The sequence below is a fragment of the Patagioenas fasciata genome, chromosome 5 (genome assembly GCF_037038585.1).
Source record: "Patagioenas fasciata isolate bPatFas1 chromosome 5, bPatFas1.hap1, whole genome shotgun sequence".
NCBI lineage: Eukaryota > Metazoa > Chordata > Aves > Columbiformes > Columbidae > Patagioenas > Patagioenas fasciata.
The window spans coordinates 24,509,574-24,531,793 of NC_092524.1; the positions used below are offsets into that span (position 1 = coordinate 24,509,574).

Sequence of the window (22,220 nt, forward strand, 5' to 3'; positions counted from 1 at the left end):
AGTGCTCAGTTGCTAAGCTGTTAGGAATTTCAGAAATGGCAATAAATAAGCAAATAGAAAAACAATACTCATTCTGATCAATGCAAGTGTTAGACATTGCTGTATTGATGAATATATATTGAATAATATAGGCCCCAGTACTGACCCTTGAGGCACTCCACTAGATTCAGGCCTCCAACTAGACTCTGCCCCATTGACCACGATTCTCTGGCTTCTTCCCTTAGCCAGTTCGCAGCCCACCTCACTACTCTGTCATCTAGACCGCACTCCCTCAGCAGGTGGTAAAATGATCTCCAGAACAACAGTCATGTTTGCTAAGCACCCTCAGATCCATCCCAGGACATTTTTCTGTCCCGAATAGAACACTGGTTTGATTGAAGCACCATCTGTAACAGAAGAAAGGAATGAGTAATAGTTGGCTGCTCCTTTTATCATTGGGAAATTATCATTACAGAGGTATGACATAAGCAATCAACAGCTGATCAAAAGGAGAGCAATGGGGGAGCTGACTCTGCTACAGATAAAGATACGTATATGCGATGAATATGTTTCTGACATGAATGGAGATCTCAGTACAGAGAGACTTTATATCTGCATGTCTGATCCTTCTGTTCTTACCCAAGGAAGCATTTTTTTATTCAAATTACTGATCTACTGATTAGAAGTCTGCAGGATCTAGTCATTTGAAGTAATAAGAGGTTTCCCACTAACACCAGTAAGGCCAAAAGTTCACAATCATGTGCAGCGGGATTTTTTTTGTTTGCATTAGTTTGGGTATTTTGTTTTGTTTCTCCTATTGTAAACAAATGACAAATCTGGAGGAAAACTACTACCATATAGTCTAAAATCAACAAAAGTAGCTGAGAACACTCTGGCATTGGCACTTTGCTTGTATGTGCCCTAGAATGAAGACACTCAAATAGAATTAAATGGGAATTCAAGAATTATCCATCTCTCATGATAAATAAGAAAAATATCTTGATATGGAACACCAACATTTCTTGAGAGAACAATATTGTATTAACCAAAGTATCAACCTAATTAAACTTAACACCACCAGTTTTACACCAGCTGCTAATTGAATGTGGATTTGAGAGAAGCATTGTTATATTACATCCTGAGAAGTGGGGAGACATCTAGGAAAGCATTACTAATAAAAAAAAATCTACATTTTCATGCTGCCACTTATATATTCCTTTAGTATTTTTTTTTCTACAGGTACATGTATTTTGTGTAGAGAAAACAATATTAATGCTTAGTCGTATTATCTGCATCCTTAAACAATGATGACTGACTTAATATTGATTCTTACAGTTCACATTTCACATAATTTGCACCTTATGTTATTTGAATTCTTTGACATTTAAGAAATCTGGAAAGAATAAACCTAATGACAGAAAGGCCTCAAAGAATCAGTTAAACACCCATTTGTTAGGTCTGTATGAGGCAAGAACTAAAAAATGGTAGTTACCAGAGCATCACAGAATGCCCTTACTCAATGATTGACTCAGAAGACTTCCATGATAAGCACTGAAAAGTGGGGTGTGGGTGGCAAAAAAACAACCAAACAGAAAAAAAACAACAAACAAACAACCAGCACCAACCAACCAATCAAACACAAAACAAAAACCAAAACCAAAACCAAAAAACATTGAAGACCTTTGTCAAACAGTCATTAACTGTGTTTTTTTAGGTATTTAGAAATTATTCCACTCACAAGAGCTTCCAGTCAACAGGTCATGGAAAAGACACAATAATTTTTGTCCACCACTGATGAAGATGCCACAGAATCACATATGGCACTTCTGAATTACAGTCTGCAGGACTGTAGTTAGAAGTTCATGAATGTTGCTTTCAGATCCCCCCAGTGGCAGAGAAAGAGTTGGGAAGACAGCAGTAAAGATTAGATGGAGAATTAAGTAGCAGAAAAGCCCTAGTCCTCTGGAATAAAGGGACACACACATTAATCATCATTACAAGTTACTGCAGTGCTTTATGAAAAGATGAATCTAAACAATACTGAAGTTATTGAAAAGATCTCTGATTTATTGGAACAGTAGCATTCTTTCTAATTCTTATAAAATACCTTATTTTACACAGTCCCAAGATCAGATAACATGCTCAGGTGAGATCTGATAATACTTGTCATATTAGCTTGCAAAGTAAGGATTTTCTTAATTATTCTACATCCCCCTGCTTTTTGTTTTCCTGTAAACACTGTAATGCCCAAGAGAGCTTACCCACATTGTCCTTTTGGCCTGTTCAGGGAGGACATATAATGCTTTGTTTGGATGGCATGTGGCCAGACATTTTGAGAATATTCAATTTTTACGGGCAAATCTTTCAGATTCTAGCTATGATAGCACATACATCTAGCTTCTATCTTACAAGCATTCTGTTAACACACCTTTAACAAATGCTAAATATATGCAATATGCTAGAAGTTAAACTAATCCAGAATGATGAATTCGCATAAATTATTGCCTGTCAATTAACAGTTGATGAAGGAGAATAAATTTAGTACAAAAATATGATTTGTTATAAACAGAAATACAATAATCTAAATGAAGAATTGTTGAGTGAAAATAAAGTCCATTAATTTCCATAGGTACAAGTAACAAAAACTCAGGTGCTATAGTCCTCAAACCACCTCGGTGTATGCAGCATTCACAGGTCTGTGACTACCAATGTCATATGCATCACTGAATTATTTGGCCTAAAATAATAATAATTTATAGCTTTTTTTACTGCTCTCTTTTTTTAGTGGAACATGTGTATGGAACATGTGTGGTGGGGTGCAGGATGTTTTGGGTTGTTTTCGGTTTTCTTTTGATAGGTATGTATTTTAAAGGTAAACGATAGAACAGAACCACATTACCAGCATTAAAAAAAACCACATCATTAGACTTCAGGAATAGACAAGTTTATAATATTAATTAGGACATGATCAATACAGTAGTTCTTAGTGTGAAGTTTTTTCATTTTTACATGTACATAACTATGTGTTTTATATTTTTAAATTGAACATATGTGTATATATTTGTATTTTAGACAGAATAACAGTATAACCTTTATATACTTTTAAAACCTAGGGACAAAAAAAATACATAAATTTGATGTGTTTTAGTGAAATAATCCACAGACAATAAGTGCAATTTATTTAAATTTAAACCTGTCTCAAACCATTTAAGAAAGTAGAATAAGAGCTGTCCAGGAAGTCTAAAGTCCCTGCACTGATAGCTTTTATTGTCTTTTAGATATTTCAGAATATTTTGGGGAGAATTCAGAGACTTTGCTGTCATTGGGCAAAGCTCCCTAGATACAACCCCAACAGAAACTTCTATTGAAGTTGCTCTTGCCAAATTTCTCCTTGCCTTTATACAAGCACTTCAGGAAGGCATGGATAATTTTGGAGGTACTGAGCAATACGGTGACAATTCCTGTTCTCTTTATTTTATCTCTAGATTTCAGCAGAATTTCCACTCTCACTAAAAGCCTTTCATTTTTAGGATCATGCCAATAGAGAGGTGGAAAAGAACTTCTGCCCACCTAGTCTGAAAAATGTCCTGACATCATGATCTGATTATTAAAAGTCTTAATTTACACAAATACAGGTATGTACAAAGACTTCGAACGTATCTCCTCAAACATATTTCATCACATATCACAGAATTACAGGATGGTTGGTGTTGGAAGAGGGTTGGAAATCATCTAGTCCAACTCACCTGCTAAAGCAGGTTCACCTAGAAGAGATCACACAGGAATACACCCAGGCAGGTTTTGCATGTCTCCAGAGAAGGAGACTCAACAACATCTCTGGGCAACCTGTTCCAGTGTTCTGTCACCCTCAAAGTAAAGAAGTTTCTCCTCATGTTTAGATGAAACCTCCTACATTTCCGTCTGTGCCCATTGCCCCTTATCCTATAATTGGGCACCACTGAAAAGGGTCTGGTCCCATCCTCTTGACATCCACCCTTCAGATATTTGTAAGCATTGATAAGATCTCAGTCTTCTCAGCCTTCTCTTCTCCAGGCTGAACATACCCAGCTCTCAGTCTCTCCTCCTTACTCATCCATGCTGGCCTCTTACTCCCTTTACTTGATTTCTTCCTCATAGGAATGCATTGGTCTTGAGCTTTGAGGAAGTGATGTCTGAATATTAGCCAGCTCTCTTGGGCCCCCCTAACTTCTAGAACCCTACCCCATGGGATTCTTCTAAGCAGTACCTGTAAGAGGACAAAATTAGCCCTCCTGAAGTCCATAGCTTTAGTCCTATTCATTGTCCTGCTTCCTTCATGCAGGATCCTGAAGTCCACCATCTCATAGTCACTGCAGCCAAGGTTTCCCCCAACTATCACATCTCCAACCAGTTCATCTTGATTTGTTAGGAAAAGGTCCAGCAGCACGCCTCTCCTCATTGGGTCCTCCACCATCTGTGTCAAAAAGTTGTCATCAATGATCTGTAGGAGACTCCTGGACTATGCATGCTTAGCTGTGTTGCCCACCCAGTTCTCCCATGAGAACCAGGGCATGTGATCATGAGGCTACTTCCAGCTGTCTGTAAAAGCCTTATCAACTTCCTCTTCTTGATTAGGTGGCCTGTAATAAACACTCATGACAGTGTCACCCTAGTTAGCCTGTCACTTAATTTTTACCATAAGGACTCAACTTGTTCATCATCCCCTGCTAGGCAGAGCTTGATACATTCAGTTGCTCCCTCAGATAAAGTGCAACTCCTCCACCTCACCCTGCTAGCCTGTCTTTCCTAAAAAGTACATAGCCCTCCATGACAACATGCCAGTCATGTGAGCTTTCCCACCATGTCTCTGTAACAGCAATGAGATTATGTCCCTGCAATCGTACATAGATTGTGTGTGAGAATACATACACAAATTCTTCCTGTTTATTCCCTATTTGACATGCATTGGTGTATAGACATTGAGATGCTTATAAGCATAAATAAGGTCCCCTCTCAGTCTTCTCCAGGCTGATCTGACCCTGCTGTCTCAGTCTTTCCTCACGAGAAAGATGCTCCAAACCCCAAATTGTCCTTGTAACTCTCTGCTGGACTATGTCTGCCCAGACCTACAGCCTGTCCAGATCTTACTGAATAGCAACACAGTCTTCTGATAATCTGCAGGAAGCAAACAAGTCACAGACAGAGCTTTAGATATATAAATAAACAGCAAGAGAATTATTCTGTTTTACCTTATCTGAAAGTTTTTTCTCAGCTATATTTTTTCAGGTTTTTAGCAATTTTTCTCTCGCAATCGGCAGAGGGCATCGCTCAGTCAGTGTACAAGTGAGAAAGTTCATAGTTGTGAATGGTACTGCTTCCAAGTTTTCTCTGTCCCATGTTAGGCACTAATTTTCATTATTTTATTATGATCATATTTAATATTATAAAAGTTCTGAATAGTATATTTTTAATAGATACCTTTATATCATTATGTTCATACCCATTTTACAGACAAGAAACATTTATACTAGGCAAATTGTTCAAAATCACAATTAGCGATATAATCATGTTAAAAGTCCTTCCTCATATATGCTTACAATATAAGGACATGACAGTTCCCCTATTAGACAGACACTTACATATGTAAGATATGCTATATTAGCATAAATAGTAGCAAAACGAAAATATTACTTTCACAATGTAAGCAAGAAAGGCATCTTTCTTCTACAGCTTGTTGGCTTGGCAAATAATATTCAGTTCCTCACAACATTCATTCTCACTGTATAGTGTCAGCAAAATGTGTGGCCTACATTATGGTAAGAAACAGCTCTTCCCATGGGTTGTCCTACAGGGATCTTTTGCATTTTTTCAATGTTTGTATTGCATTAGCTGCCCTCAGTTATTCAAAAAGCACCATCAGCTGCATTTCACCAGCAACTCCAACCCTAAATCACATTTTTATGCGCGGTACCCAGTTTCACAGCTTCAATGAATGATATCTTTCAAGCAGGCTACATTGTTCCACTGAAATTTTAAACTATCTTGTGAAATGTTGCCCAATACTGAAGACCTGTCTTGTTAGGAATTATATCTAAGTAAAGCTTCCTCTGCTAAGATGCAAAGCAGAACAGACATTTTAAAAAAGGCTTCTCTCCATCAGATGTAAAGCCCATTTTCAGAAAGAACAGAAAGTCAGTTATTCAACCATCTGTCTTTAAAATGTGCTTAGTAAACAGCCTGTCTGTTAGATATTGATAAGGATAATGACTGAAACATCGTGGCAAAACCAGTTCATCCAGCCACACTAGATGGTACTTTCAGTATAAGGTGAATTGGGATTTACATATCAACAACAAGCTAGCAGTCACAGACAAGGTCGGATGGCTGATACAGGAGGTCCGGGACGTGCCCGAGGGCACATAGTTCCACCTTCTGGTCTTGTCAGTCTTTCACAATCACCCTCCCCCTCTCCTCGATCCTGACTTTTCTATCTTTTTCAACAACACCTCCACAAAAGACCAAAAATTACACAAGCAAGTAAACCAGAGGGCTATAAAAGCCCACTTTGTACAAGACACCAGTGGCACCCACCCACCACCCTGAGGACCACTCTGCCCACTAGTCTCACCACAGAAACCGAACAAGACACGAGAGGACGCCGCACATGGCTGGATCTGAGACTGCGAACTTCATCACACATAAAGCGGAGCCTTAAGGATGGTGAAATTTTTCTCTCTTCTTTCTTTCCCATACTTCAACTTTTTTTGTTTTCCTTTTATAAATAGCATAGTAACATAAATAATAAAACATAAATAATAAAACAATAAAATAAATCCCTCTGCCACCAAATCATATACCAAGCTGCAAAATAAAAGCCTTTTGGTTACGGACCTTAAGTACTGTATGTATTGTTTTCCAACCAAGGGGACCCACGAATCTGAGTCTCTTCTCCCCACCCAGTCAGAATGCTGGGTGGGATGAGACATCTTTTTGGCACAGCAGAGCAGGGTCCCCCTCTGTTGGAAGGTCCTCTAGGAGTCACTAACTCTCTACCTCATAGGAAGAGGTGGGGGGAGTTGGGAAAGGATCTCTCAGTTATACAAGCTGGTAGAGATCTGGGGGGTACCAGCTCTCTACTTCCAAAGATGTGGGGAGAGTTGAGAGGTGACCTCTCAGCAATTTTGCTGGGAGACCTTTGAGCAGTGGTGAGCCATAGTGACCTGTGAATTACCTGTGCTCGACTCCGTTCTCAGTTTTTGGAAACAGGGGGTACCAACTCTCTGCCCCATGAAAAGAGGCAGGGAGAGTTGGGAGTTGACCTCTCAGCACTATTGCCGGGAGGGTTTCAAGCAGTGGTGAGCCGTGGTGATCCAGGAAATGCCTGTGCTCGACTGCTTCCCCAGTTTTGAGAAACTGGAGCAGTACAAATCATGACCTTCTATATTGGAAATGGTGTGATTCTGTGATAACACCCATATGGGGGCGGCTCTGCAAATTGCCACCCAAACAATACCATATTCTGCAGTCAACTTATCAGAGATTCAGAAGAAATATAGTAATTTAACCCAAGAAATGGAAACAGAATGTATTTTAACTGGTGATGAAATTTTGCTCTCAGAGAAAGAAGCACAAGGGGTTTTGGAGCCTGATGTGCTTCTGACTGCTAATGATCAAAGAGAGTCATTAACTCAAGGAGCGCCTATTGGGCGGGGGGAGCTGGACCCTTTAGAAAGGGGAGACCTAGGATGTATTGAAGCCCCTGCTGTGAATCACCTAAGTGAAAATTTACAGAAGTCTGCCTGCCTTCAGTTAATTCACAACACAACCTTGGTTCCCCAAGAGCCTCCCCTGATGTTGATAAATGCAGATCCTGTCAGGGTGGTTCTCCAGACCTGGGGGCTTCCTGACCCACTGAAACTGCGTGCGGCAGCAGGACCTTTTGGGGAATGCACTGCCACCATGGGGTGGGGGATGTGGTTCCCGGGGTGGTCAAGTCGTGGCCTGGCAGGAGGTGGCTCAGGAGCTTAATTATGGCAGCATGTGTCTGATGGGGGAAGTCACAAAAACAAAACTTGCTGTACTGAGAGTGGAACAGCAGGTAAATCGAACTCCTCCCATAGGTGTCTCAGAGACAAAGAGAAACCTTTTGTGGGCTGAGGAAATTAAGAGGGGAATTCCCCAAGATTTAATAGATGGAGTGTCTACCCTGGCCCTGGAAAAGCTCATCATGGCATGGAAGACACTCCATCAAAATGAACTGCCTGCTTTGGGGTCGGGAGCATGAAAGCAGAGCCCCGAGTAGGTGGGACAGCTGTTGTCCCTGAGACACCTACTGCTCCTCAGAGTGGGTAACATACCCACTGCCTCCAGTCAGTAAGCCGAGGGGGTGGCTAGTGTGTTCATTTAAACAGGCTCACAGAAACTGTTAAAGGGGATTTGCTGATTGCCTTTCCCCTTTACTCCTTTAAAATCAATCCACCACTTTACTGCCAGGGTGGTCCAAGACTCAGCCAAAAATGAGTTCAATGGGTTGCCTCCAACTTACTGTTTTCTGTCCCCAAGCCCCCTCTATTCTTCCAGGAAAAAAGCAAAACAAAGATCCAGAAACCTCACTCCATGAAACTGGATGAGCTGTCCTCACGATGCTACCCACCACCAGCACTGTACCCCTCCTTTTAAAGACAACAATTAACATTTATGCATGGAAAGCATGCTTTCCTTTTTATAAGTAAGATTTACAACCCTGCATATGCCACAAACATTTTATGTTTACCAATGGAACCTACAATAACATAAATCCTTCTGTCACCAAATCATATACCAATCGGACCAAGTTGCAGAATAAAAGCCTTTTGTTTATGGAGCTTAAGTACTGTGTGTACTGTTTTCCAAACAAGGGGACGCATGAACCTGAGTCACTTCTCTCCCCCACTCATAACCCTGGGTGGGATATGACGCCTGTCGTTCCTCAGAGACATTCTGACCAATAAGTATGTCAACAGAATGGAAGGCAATGTTTTCAGAAAGTACCTTAAAACATAATTGAAGGCTCCAAACACAAATAAATAGATTTATGTGAAACAAGATCAGCAGAAGGCTTCCATGAGATAGTTGTTTGTTTATTTGTTTGTTCCTCACCTTAAGTTAGACACATTTACTATTTAAAAATATTGTTTTCTTTGTTGTTGTTTTTGTTACTGTATTAAACACTGGGAGAAATAACCCTGTGATATTTCTGGAGAATATATAACAAAAATATAAAGTCTGCTCCTCTGAAAGACGTTCTATCAGCAAAAAGACAACTGAAGCAAATCCCACAAATACACAGAAGATTAGCAGGTGCAGTTTGGGCCTCTAGTAGTTTTAACAAGAACATGATTTCATTATAGCTATCATTTGTGATTGAAGCTGGGTACATTTACTATTGTAACCACATCCTGGTGACCACTCCTAAGAGAGTTCTTGGGAAATAAATATTAATCACCACAGCAGACATTTAAGGTAGAGACACTAATCACTCTGCAAAATCTCCCTGACAGCAAAAAAGCCAACATCTCCAGCAAACTGAGAACAAGAGAAGGCACAAGTCTACCTCTGAATATATTTACCCGTCATCAGTGCCTAAAGTTCAACAGAATTTGCTGCATTTTTGAAGTAGTTTATAAGGGTGTCCTGGTTTTGTTAAAAACAAGTTTCTCTTTTAGTGAATTTACCTGTCAGCTAAAGCCTTCATATTAGCTGCATTTTCCTGGAGAACCAGATGCATATTTTGGTAAACATAGCAATGGAATGCGAGGTTATTGATAATGACAGATTCATATCTCGCGAGAGGGGCAACGAGAAACAGGTGACCAAGAAACTGACCAACTGTGTATAACATTCCATTCACGTGAATACTTCATATAAAAGTGGGAGATCATGAGGATCTCGCCCTCTTTGCCATTCTTCATCCCTTCTGCTTATGGCCAACATTAGGAGAGGACCTTGCTAGTCGTCCCTGTGAACTGAAGGCCTAATGAGAGTCTGAATCCAGCTCCGGTTGGCTGCAGAATCTAATCCAGGACGTTGGGTGCCGGCTCTGCAGTTGCTGAGACTTTCAAGATTGGTTTTGTATATTTTGTATTATTTTCTCCATTCTTATTAGTAGCATTAGTAAAACATTTTTAATTTTTCCAACTCGTCTCTCTCTTTGTCCTTCTTTTCCTCCAAATCACCTGTCCTTAGTGGGAAAGGGAGAGAGGCAGGGACAAGCAGGGGAAGTGGGGGGAGGAGAGGAGGCTAACAATACATCTGCCAGGGTTTAATTGTCACCCTGCAATCTAAACCCTCGACAAAGGGCAATAGCCACCTTTGTTCCTAGTTGACAAAACCACAGACTTCACACTGTAAAACCCAAAACTTTCAAGGCCACTGTTTTTTGTTTGTTTTTTCCTTCCTTCTTTATGCCCTTCCACCGAGAATTCACAATATGGAATGTTATGGGCTCTTGAGCTATTTGTTTTAAATTAATGGCTGAAATGGTACCATAAATATCTTAGCAGAAATGGTGACACACATAATACAACACAAGTTAATTTTACTACCAGGTTTTCAGTCGTATTTCTGCTGTGAAGCACTGCTGACTTTTGGGCTAAGATATTTGGACAAAGCTGATGTGTAACACATTGAGTTTGGTTGCTGGAGGACATATCAGGAGATATTAAATACATTTAGAAAGATATATTAAATTAGTTGCAAAAATGCCAGGAAAAAAAAGAAGGCTAAACGATATTCACTGTTACCTTTCTGTGAAATAACAGTGCATGAGTTTCCTGGATTTGTCTTCCCTCTATTTTACATCTGTCCTTCCATGTACTACATCTGTAAGGAGATTCCAGAACAGTCAGCAATGCCAATAAGCTAAAATGTTCACTAGACGTAGCTTTCAGGTGCACAGGATCACAACAGATCTGCTTCCCAGGCAACACCATGTAGGCATCCTTTCTATAAAAGGCATTCTCCACTGTTTGCAGAGTTGGATGATGAATGGCTTTATTACAAAAATTATGGGAAAAGGAAATAGTTGAATGGTATAAACAGTTGTGTTCCATCCAGTACTCATTTTAGAGCCTTGGACTGTATCACCATCAGTTGAGTCATTTGCTCAACTGTTGATTAGCGCATGCATGCTTGGGGATTGTCATACACAAAGGAAAAAGCAAACCAGTGAAGAAATAACATAAAGAGAAACAACTGGTGGTAGTGGCATGTGGAAGAACACTCTGAAAACACCAAGATGGTACAGGTCTGCACAGAATATTTAACATTATGAAACAGTTGCTTCAGAAACATCAAAGTGTGGAGAGTTACTGGCTGTGTGCTGTGAACAAGCCAGGGCTTGATGCGGCTGTGTTACACGGAAGGATTTCCCTGAGACACCAGAGACAAAAGGAAAGTAAACAGAAGCTGCTCTGCCCTCGACCCAGGCTGCAGGAGGGGCGTTGCCGCTGCGCATGAACAGTCTGTGAACAGTGCCCTGCAGCCAATCACCATAGTGGGGGGGGATGAGTGACTGTGAGTGTAACCAATTGTAGCCTGCACTTGCCGCATGGCCTTTTGGTATAGAGTATATAAGGCTTGGAAAAATGTGGTCTCGGGGACATTGATATTCAGTGTTGTTTAAGAGTTCATTAAAGAGTACGGATGGTAAATTCACATTGAATTAGACTCCTTACTCTCGCCCGGCCCGCCCGTTCGATCAAAGAGCTTATGCCGGCGTCTGGATTCGTCGAATTTACTACCACTACATATGGTAGCAGAAGGATGGATCGTTAGCAAAGCATAACGCTCCGGATCGACATTACTGCGGTGAGCAGCGTTCATAAAAACGGAGCCAAGCCGGGGTGTGGGAGAGTGTGTTTTTTATTATTTTTCTGTCCGATATCAAAAGACAAACACCCGTCGAGCTGGCCACTCGCCTCCTACGGTTAAGCCCGCGCTGATAAGATAATGGATATTAAAACAGCCGCGGCACTGCTGACGACTATTCTCTCTAAGAGAGGTATCAAATCGTCACAGGAAAAGCTAATCACATTGATTTTTTTAGCTCAGAAGTGGGGACACTTTGGAGAAGTTCCACTTTTGTTTTCCCCAACGGAATGGAGATCAGTGGGGGACACTATGTGGGACAAAACTATCAGAGGGGAAGAAGAGAAAGAAATTAAAGCTGTGAGAGAATTGTGGAAAACCGTATTAGAATCATTAGAAGTTATGAAATCGGAACAACGTGCCGCCCTAAGAGCCGCGGAGGCGCTTGTCCAAGAACAAACCTGGACTGATAAAACTTGTCATCCAAAAGAAAAGAGGGGCCTGTGGGCTACTCTGTGGGGTCTGCCTGCCGTTCGGGGTGGTCGCGGGGTCCCGGCTCAGCCAATACTTTCACAATCCAATCTGCAACGCGGATTAGAAACTTCGCGGCTCGTAAACAAAGGACCGGAAGTTTCCCCCTCCGAGTCTCTGGGGCAATGTGCCAAGAAGGCGGAAGTGCAACTAGTCGACTGTCCGGATGTGGGAGGCCCTGAGTGCCGCCCTCCTCCTACCGCTCCGCCTCTGCCCTGCCCCGAGCCGGACGCCTCCCCTCCCTCCGAGAAAAGCGTGGGGGCCGGGCCCGGACCGGCCGGGCCGCCGCCGCCGCCGCCGGGGCCGGGGCCGCCTCAAACTTTGCCTCCGCAAGCACCCGCGGAAGTTTTTTGTGAGCCTCCTCCTACATCATTGGGCTCACCCCAAGCAGTAGAGCAGTTACTGCAAGTCATTACCAACAAGCTTGAACAACTTAAGAGTGTCACATGTAGAGAAAAATAAGGAACAAATTGAGTTTCAAAAACCAGCTTGCCCTTCACAAACAATGCAATCAAAGGTGCCTATAGATTCTACTGACCAGCCGCAGCCCCGACGTGGTAGATGGTCAGGGGTCATCAAAGATGCCATTCTAGAAGGTGATTGGTCTCCAGCAAAATTAGCCCTACCGGTAATTCAAAATATGAACACTCAGACAGCGGTATGGGAACCACACGATTGGAAAATTTTGCAACAAGCAAAACAAATAATCACAAACTATGGTATACGTTCAGCAGCTACCGGACACAAAGAGCATCTCCGAACCTGTATCCCAATCAGCGACCAACTGTGAACCAGGCTTCTTTCACCTCAACAAGCCAAGCACTGCAGGAAGCCTCGGAGTTGATGTGGAGACAGCAGTAGATATAACATTGACCAATACTGCAATTCATAGAATACCAACTAATGCTAAAGGACCTTTATTTAGACAAGATAGTCTCATTGGAGGCCTATTGATTGGCCGTTCTTCTGCTAGTATCAAAGGTCTTATAGTAATACCAGGTATAATTGATGCAGATTTCACAGGAACTGTTCAAATCCTGGCCTACACTCTGCATCCGCCAATTTTTATTCCTTCTGGGAGTAGAATAGCTCAGGTAGTAGCACTGGAAAACTGCCTACCAATGCTTCCAGGAGTTCCTCCAGCATCCTCAACACAAAGGCATGATAAAGGATTTGGATCGACAGGTCCTGCAGTTTGCTTCACCTCATCAATGACTCAGCGTCCCATGTTACGTGTGCAACTATTTCAATCTGATTCTACTGTTGTTGTAGAGGTAAATGCAATGCTTGATACTGGAGCTGATGTCTCCATCATTAGTCAATTCAAATGGCCACGAAATTGGAAACTTCAAAAATCAATCTCTTCCACTGTAGCTGGAGTAGGGGGTCAAACTACTCCAAATATAAGTGTTGATCCCATTTCGATTAGTTTCCCTGAAGGTCAATGTGTTACCCTTAGGGTGTATGTAATGGAATTGCCAAGCAGCCTTGAGGCGCTTATTGGCCGTGATGTCTTGGGGCAACTTGGTGCCGTGTTAACTACTTCACCTTTTCCTTAGTGGTCACTGGAAAGCAGTTGCCCAACCCTCCATTGACCTGGTTAACAGATAGCCCAGTTTGGGTTGACCAGTGGCCATTAACAGAAGAGCGACTGCAAAAGGCACGTGAATTAGTAGAAGAGCAATTAGTTGCAGGCCATATCAAGCCTTCTACTAGTCCATGGAATACCCCAATTTTTGTAATACCAAAAAAGAGTGGAAAGTGGCAATTATTACATGACTTGCGAAAGGTAAATGATCAAATGCAAGCCATGGGTGCTTTACAGCCTGGATTACCATCACCTGTAATGTTACCAGAAAATTGGCATATTCTAATTATAGATTTAAAGGATTGTTTCTTTACCATTCCTTTACATGAGCAAGATACACAGCGTTTTGCATTTACACTGCCTTCAGTAAACAAAGCGGAACCAGCTAAAAGGTATGAGTGGGTAGTGCTACCGCAAGGTATGAAAAATTCTCCTACACTGTGCCAAATGTATGTTGCGTGGGCACTTCAACCTATTCGTGCATCATGGAAACAAACAATTATTTATCATTATATGGATGATATTCTGTTCTGTCAACAAGCTGAGTTCACAGAAAGTTCCATAGTCCAAATTACGATCAAACTCAAAGAAAAGGGGTTGGTCATAGCTCCAGAGAAAGTTCAAAAGTCTGCACCTTGGAAATACCTTGGTTGGTCCATTTGTGATGCACAGATTCGCCCACAAAAAATCGAATTACATACTGATTTACAAACATTAAATGATGTCCAAAAATTGTTAGGGGACATACAATGGATTAGAAATTGCGTAGGCATTACTAACAATGATATAGCACCTCTTACTACACTTCTAAAAGGAGGTGATCCAGCTAAGAAAATAAGCTTAGAGTCCGTGCATCTCAAATGTCTTTCTGATATTATACAAAAAGTACAGACAAATTGGTCTAGCCGAAGACTTTCTGATCGACCAATTTCCCTCCTTATTAGCAATCTAGAACATCCGTGTGCAATCATCTGCCAGTGGCAAAACAAAAACGGGGAATTCCCCATAGATCTTGCTACAGATTCTTCCTTTTGTGCCACTGTCAGATCAAAAACAGAAAATGATTTACGATTGTTAGAGTGGATTTTTCTCAGTGTCCAACCAAAATTCAGTATTCAAACGAGACCAGAAGCAATTGGAGAATTGATTCGAAAAGGAAGATCTCGAATATTAGAAATTAGCGGTCAGGAACCAGATGACATCAGTATTCCGATAAATGGAGCCGATTTAGAATGGTGGCTGAGACATTCGATGCCTATACAGAATGCATTATTAGGATTTATAGGCAAGGTACATTCACGACAACCAAAAGGTAAACTATGGCAATTCCTTAGAACAAATCAGTGGTTAGAGAGAAGCAAAGTAAAAGCAAAACCTGTTGAAGGCCTTACAGTATATACAGATGCAGGAAAACGAAGACACCAGGCAGCATGTGTCTGGCAAGAGAACAGTCAATGGAAACAGCATTTAATTGAAGGTTCAAAAGAGGATACATTGCAGACTTTAGAGCTCACGGCAGTAATATGGGCCTTAAATAATTGGCTGAAATCTGCTTTAAATGTTGTCACAGATTCTTTGTATGTAGCAGGTGTAATACCCAGAATGGAAAATGCCCTGTTAAGACAATCGAATAATCCTCGATTAGGAAAATTGTTTGTACAATTGAGAGCTATTTTAAATCAAAGAAAAGAACCCTGTTGTGTGATTCACATCCGCAGTCATCAATGGAATCTTGGTCTAGGTGAAGGAAATCAAATTGCAGATAGTTTAGTAAGTTCAGTACAGCACGTGCCTCCAACAGATAAATTCCAACAAGCGAGACAAAGTCATGAGAGCTTTCATCAGAATGCCAGAGGTCTCCAAAGACAATTCGATTTAACTTCAAATGAAGCAAGAAGTATTGTACAGGCATGTCCTCAGTGTGGAAGCCAGATGTTAGGTATAGGAATCGGTGTCAATCCTCGAGGTTTAAAAGCCTTAGAAGTATGGCAAATGGATGTGACACATGTGCCAGAATTTGGAAGACTTAAATATGTGCATGTCACAATTGATACTTTTTCAAAAATGATATGGGCTACTGCTTTACCAGGAGAAAAAGCACTACATGTATGTAAACATCTCACAGCTTGTTTTGCTGTAATGGGTGTCCCAGAAAAGATTAAGACAGACAATGGCCCTGCCTATGTTAGCCGGAAAGTTAGAACTTTTCTAATGAAATGGGGAGTGAAACACGTTACAGGTATACCTCATTCCCCAACAGGCCAAGGAATCATCGAGAGAGCACATCAAATGATTAAAGGGTATTTGAGCAAACAGAAGCAGGAAGAGTTAGATTGTCAACAGCGTTTAGCAAAGGTGTTGTTTACCTTGAATTATTTATGTCTAACTGGAGATCATGAGGAGCCTCCTGTGATCATTCATCATTATCAGATCAGACTAGGAAGGAAAAACACTTTACCGGAATTCATGGTGAGATATCGTGATCCCACCACTGGATTGTGGAAGGGACCAGTACCTGTTATTTTTAATGGTAGAGGGTATATGTGTCTCTCCACAGATCAAGGTCCACTATGGGTTCCAAGCCGAGCAGTAAAGCCGGAGTTGAAACAAACTCAACCAAGTCAACTCCCTGCAGCAGAACCTTCGGAGGTCACAGAGTGAGGTGTAACCTTTGCATTGATCTAGCTGTGACATGTATGCGTACTATAGTTATATAAGTAGATCTTTAAACACCACTACCTCTTGAGTAAGTTTATCAACACCCAGCACATCGTTTGTTATAAGTTGAGTATCTTTAAACCAAAGTTCTTGGAATTTGTTTAATCAATCCATTGCGATATTTAAATGGCAATGGAATACCTCAGGTTTATTGCAAAGTGCACTGTTTATGTTGATTGTTGTTGTTATTTATATGTTATGTATAAGTTGTTTTTTATCACATATCAAAAAAGGATTAGAACACACAGCTAATCAATCCTGGCTTGTCCAAAAAGAAAAAAAAAAGGAGGAATTGTGGAGAGTTACTGGCTGTGTGCTGTGAACAAGCCAGGGCTTGATGCGGCTGTGTTACACGGAAGGATTTCCCTGAGACACCAGAGACAAAAGGAAAGTAAACAGAAGCTGCTCTGCCCTCGACCCAGGCTGCAGGAGGGGCGTTGCCGCTGCGCATGAACAGTCTGTGAACAGTGCCCTGCAGCCAATCACCATAGTGGGGGGGGATGAGTGACTGTGAGTGTAACCAATTGTAGCCTGCACTTGCCGCATGGCCTTTTGGTATAGAGTATATAAGGCTTGGAAAAACGTGGTCTCGGGGACATTGATATTCAGTGTTGTTTAAGAGTTCATTAAAGAGTACGGATGGTAAATTCACATTGAATTAGACTCCTTACTCTCGCCCGGCCCGCCCATTCGATCAAAGAGCTTATGCCGGCGTCTGGATTCGTCGAATTTACTACCACTACATCAAAGTACTCATGCTGAAAGTTATGCAGTATGTTCATATCACAAAGCTGTCATTTTCATTCCCTAGCATATCACTTTTGTTTAGACAAATTCTTCAGAATTATATAGAGTGTCCTTCTGTTTAATCTCTTTATCAATGATCTGTATGAGAGGATTGAGTGCACCCTTAGTATGTTTGCAGATGACACCAAGTTGGGGGAGAATGATCTGCTGGAAGGTAGGAAGGCTCTATAGAGGGATCTGAGCTGGCTGGATCAGTGGGCTGACACCAATTCTATGAGGTTTAACACGGCCAAGTTCTGCATCCTGCACTTTGGGTCATAACAACCCCAGGCAATGCTACAGGCTTGGAGAAGAGTGACTGGAAAGCTGCCTGGCAGAGAGGGATCTAGGGGTGTTGATTGACAGATGGCTGAATATGAGCCAGCAGTGTGCCCAGATGACCAAAAAGGCCAACGGCATCCTGACTTGTATCAGAAATAGTGTGTCCAGCAGGACTAGCGAAGTGATAGTCCCCCTTTACTTGGCACTGGTGAGACCCACCTTGAATCCTCTGTTAGGTTTGGGCCTCTCATCATAAGAAGGACATTGAAATACTAGAGAGAGTGCAGAGGAGGATGATGAAGCTGGTGAAGGGCCTGGAGAACAAGTCTTCTGAGGAGCAGTTGAGGAAACTGGTTCTGTTTAGCCTGGAGAAAAGGAGGCTGAGGGGAGATGTCATTGCTCTCTACAGCTATCTGGAAGGAGGTTGTAGCATGGAGGGTATTGGTCTCTTCTCCCAAGTAGCAAGTGATTGGATCAGAGGAAATGGCCTCAAGTTGTACCAGGAAAGGTTCCGATTGGATATTGGGAAAAAATTCTTCACAAGAGACATGTTGTCAAGCATTGGAACAGGCTGCCCAGGGAAGTGGTGGAGTCACCATGCCTGGAGGTGTTTAAAAGGCATTTAGACGAGTTTCTGAGACACATGGTTCAGTGCTAGAGTTAGGTTAGGTTATGGTTGGATTCGATGATCCTGAGGGTCTCTTCCAATGAAAATGATTCTATAATTCTGTTTTATATTATTGGTAATACAATGGATTCTATTTTTGACAGCAACCACTAAATGCTCTTACTGGTCAAATAGTGATCATAATTTAATGTATTTTATCTTTTGTTAAGCAAGAACTACTAACTTCCTTGTTTCCTTTCTACTTGTGTATATTCAGGTTAAATAGGTTATAAATAAAATTACATTGAAATGAACTATTGGTTCTGCCAAAATAAAATGGATGCTATTATGATTTAATTGACATCCTTAACTATTGTTTCAATGTTAATCTACTTTAAAGTGACTCTGTTAAGAAAAATATATTATGAAATTTAACATTAAGCATTTCAGGAACCACAAATCAAGTATGCTCAGCTTCAGTGGAGGATTTCTTTTTTTCTGTCTTAGCCACTAACTCAGCTCAAAGTTTAAAACTGAGCTCTATATTTTGGTCAAATTACTACCACTGATAGAAAACCTGCAATTTAGCTGGTTATTTTTCTGATGATGAAGAAATCAAAGTAGAAAGAAGATTACTCTTTCACAAATGTGTTTGGCCTACAGAAATTAAATTTCATCCCTGACACCAAAGTCATCAGATATTTTTTCAAAATCATAGATGTGGAAATTAAACTGAACCAGAAAGTTATGTTTTTTAAATTATTTTGGTTTTAATTTCAGGATTTTCTAGTTCCTGAGCACACTGTCTATACTGAGTCCTGGTGATACAAATGATTGATAAATTAACAGATGGAAATCTATCACTGCTTTTAAACATACAAAAATTTCTTACAAACACAAAATTATCATTAGCTGCTGTCTACTAGAATGCATATCCTCAGACAGTATGAACAGGAATACCAGAACACGCCCTAGTTGAGCTGAAACAGTTACATATGAGGTCTAATATCTCTCTCATTTTAGATAAGTTGTAAGTCTGAAAATATAATGCCTGTCTTTTGAAGCATGTAAATTTGTTTGAACTGGTATCAGATAATGAATTTGAAAAAACATGTATTTGCATAGTATCATACTTACACTGGAAACATGGCCAAGAATACTATATCTACATCTATTACAAAGAAAGACAATTGTTACCAGCGGGGGAGAAAAATCTACCACCACTTGATACACTTGATCTGGGATTTGGTTCTTTCCCAGACTTCTCAGTCAGGCTAGCTCATATCAATTTCATGAGGTAACCAGGAAGATGAAATCTGTTATCTGACAGTCAGTTATACTGTCATTGTAAGATGGTATGTTGAGTGTTTACTTTTGTGCCACATCTTGTGTCTTTTTTATTTGTTTGTTTGGTTGATTTGTTTTGTTTTGTTTGTTTGTTGTTTTTGCTTTCTATATTATAACTGGATAAACACTGTTCCATACACGTATTCCAGTAACTCATTCACACACACACTAGTGGATTGAGCAGTTGGACACCTTTTACAGGTATTGTCATGTCTCAGACAATTGAAACTTCAAGAAGTAACTCTAAGTAAATTCAATATTTTTACACAAGGCTTAAGAGTATCTTTCCCCCCCAGTTTCTTTCAAGTCCCGGGTATGAAACAATTATGATCTCCAAAGCTGCTAATTTTTCTGTCCAAAAAACAAAGGATTATGCTTTCCAGTGGAGAATAAGCAGCAGAAGCAGATGAGCAACTTCCTTTTCACGCAATTATCACTGATAATGAATAGCTATGCAGAAGATCTGTATGACTCAGAGAGTTTTAAATTACAATGATGTTACTAGGAGGACTGACTCTGTGCCTGTAGTAACTAAACTCATTAATACCTTGAAACTCAAGAAGAAAGTGAAATTATTTTTTCTTATACTCACTAGACAACTTTCCATATTTTAAAAATGAACCAACTACTCTAGCAAAAATATAGAAGTTGCCCTTTTTAGCATCTGTGAAACCTTGACATGACCTATACATGCTAAGAAAGTCCTTTTAGGTAAGGAAATTTATAAAATATTTTGTAGAAATTCATTTTGCTCTACTCAAGTCATTTTTACTTTTGAACAAAGAAGTATTTAACTATCAGCAACAGAAAAAAGAAAATTAAATTTTTCAGCACCTAAAAAGAACCGTTTTTTCAAAATAACCACTACAAGTTTATGATTAAAAGTTGCCAGTTTCTCTTGTAAAAGTAAATATTACTTTACTGAAAAAGCTTTTTCCAAAAACTTCTCCACAATTTATAAAAACAAAAGAAACTCACAGGTATAAAACACCGTCGCTTAGGCATACGCTTAAAGTACAATGTCTGGAAATTTAAAGATGCACAAAAAAGAGTAGCAGGCTGAAAGCAGTTATGTCCTATGTAATTGAGTCCATTTCATACATATTCTGAAAATGGAACATCTCATTTATGCAAAATATGGATGACAGCATCTGAAGAATCCAAAACAGTTACTCAGCTGAGTTCTGATTATACACAAGGCAGACAAGGAATGGCAATGGAAAAGAAAATTTATGAAAACAAAAGATCAAATTTCTTGAAATTTTACAGAAATAGATTCCACTGTGAATAGTTTGAAGCATCTTCCAAATATCCTTTGCAAATAACCTTTTCTTTTCTCCTCTTTTTTAAGAGTACTAATTCTGTCATTCATATCTGATGGCAGAAAACTGTTGTCTTCTCACTTGCAATAAGAACTGAAGGTAATGGTATCCCTGCTTCTGCTTCAACATTAGATCCAAGATCCTGAAAATGACAACTCTTCTGCTGCAAGAAAAAGAAGAGTCAAAATAGTTTGACACACATATGAAAAGTAGTTTATAAGGCAGACTTACGAACAGCAGGAGGTCATTTAGAAGATCCAGTTTCTAATCCTGTTTGGCCTCTGACGTGATTCAATTCTTAACTTTCTTTGCTGAGGTTTGCCTCAGAACACTGTGGAGACGGCATCTATTACAACAGAGACAGTCTATGTATTAAGGCCTTGAGATCCTGTATTTAGAAGTGCTAAAGAAATACAAGGCATTCAGGTATACAGAAAGCCCACCATATTCTAGGCTGCATCAAAAGAATCATGACAAGGGGAGGTGATTCTCCCCCTCTACTGCACTTTCATGAGACCCCACTGCGTTCAACTTTGGGACCCTGACTTAAGAAGGACATGGACCTGTTGGAGCAAGTCTAGAGGAGGGCCACAAAGATGATCAGAGTGCTGGAGCACCTCTCCTATAAAGAAGTGGAGAGAGCTGGGGTTGTTCAACCTGGAGAAAGCTCCAGGGAGACCTTATAGCAGCCATCCAATACCTAAAGGGAGCTACAAGAAAACTGGAGAGGGACTTTTTAGAAGGGCATGTAGTGATAGAACAAGGGGTAATGGCTTTAAACAGAAAGAGGGTAGATTTAAATCAGATATTGGGAAGAAATACTTCCCCATGATGGTGGTGAGGCACTGGAAGAGATTGCCAAGAGAAGTCATGGATGCCCCATCCCTGGAAGTTTTCAAAGCCAGGTGTGATGGGGCTTTGGGTGACCTGGTCTAGTGGAAGGAGTCCTTGGTATGGGGTTGGAACTAGAAGATCTTTGAGGTCCCTTCCAACCCAAACCATTCTGTGACTCTATGGTTCTACGATTTATGTAGTTAAATTGAATAGGCCTGTGGTGTTAATAGAATATCAGCAGACAAGATACTTTATCAAGTAAACCCATGATCTGGTCAGTTGTGCAGATCACTTGTCATACATTACACTATTATATAAATTTAGAGAATGTGTTTGACATCACAAGGCCATTCAACAAAATGTATCTGTGCTGAGAGCTGGTAATGTGCACACTGAATCA

The 22,220-nt window shown here is 40.5% G+C and overlaps 1 long non-coding RNA gene across 2 annotated transcripts in view; it reads right to left on the reverse strand.

Annotated features, from left to right (window-relative positions):
* Positions 1–22,220, reverse strand: part of LOC139828096 (uncharacterized) — a 74,464-nt gene that overhangs the window by 37,592 nt on the left and 14,652 nt on the right. Inside the window, exon 2 of one of the 2 annotated variants that reach the window (XR_011739322.1) lies at positions 21,218–21,332. This is a non-coding gene — a long non-coding RNA (uncharacterized lncRNA). Of the gene's footprint in view, positions 1–145; positions 387–21,217; positions 21,333–22,220 lie in introns of both variants that reach the window. The other variant, XR_011739323.1, reaches the window with a different exon arrangement.